The sequence below is a fragment of the Brassica oleracea genome, chromosome C3 (genome assembly GCF_000695525.1).
Source record: "Brassica oleracea var. oleracea cultivar TO1000 chromosome C3, BOL, whole genome shotgun sequence".
NCBI lineage: Eukaryota > Viridiplantae > Streptophyta > Magnoliopsida > Brassicales > Brassicaceae > Brassica > Brassica oleracea.
The window spans coordinates 21792017-21792933 of NC_027750.1; positions in this window are offsets into that span (position 1 = coordinate 21792017).

Sequence of the window (917 nt, forward strand, 5' to 3'; positions counted from 1 at the left end):
GCTGGAGCTGCTCTCGGGTCGCGAACGTCTGAGCTAGGATCAGGAACGCCTTGGGCTAAAGCTGATCGGGGACGCGAGCTGGAACATATGCGGGAACAAAAGACGCGATCAGGGTTTAGAGTTCGTCGGATCGCCGGCTAGGGTTAGGGTTTTAGGGTTTTTCGATTTAGGTATTAGTTTAGGGATTTAGAGTTCCGTGCTGATAATGTGTTATAAAAGTAATGGAAAAGTATATCTTTATTCATAACATAGATGTTCCTTATATAGGAGATTACACCGTCATAGATAAATGGAAAGATTACAAATCATAATCTCTTGGTTATGAGCCATCCACAATCTGGTTCATAACAATATCTATATTATTAAAAGAGAAGTACCCATTTGAAATTGTTCTTAACTCATTAATTAAACTTCCTATTTTTTTGCTTGTCTTTTTCAGTTGCATTTATGAAATATCCTAAAACGAATAAAACTACCTAATTTATTACTTATCTTTTCAGTTAAATTAATGAAATATGCTTAAATGAATTTAAACTTCATATTTTATTGTTTGCCTTTTTCAGTTACCTTAATGAAATATTCTTAAATAAATTTGGACATAATGTCATTTAATCAACCAAGAAAACTCATGAGTTATCCTTACGTGCATAATTTTAATAATAGAGATTTTAAAAAAGTGCATCATTAAAATGTTACCTAAAACATGCAGCACTAATATATAACATGCATCAATAAAATTAGAATTTGACTCATACAATTGTACGGATATTATTCAGTTGATTAAATTTAAAAACAATTATTTATTCAAAAAATATTTAAGAATGGCTATGCTTTTAAAAATTATATGGTATTATTTGCTCATAACTCATTTGTCATTTGATAAATTGTTAGAAAGAAAATTTTAGCATAATATAACT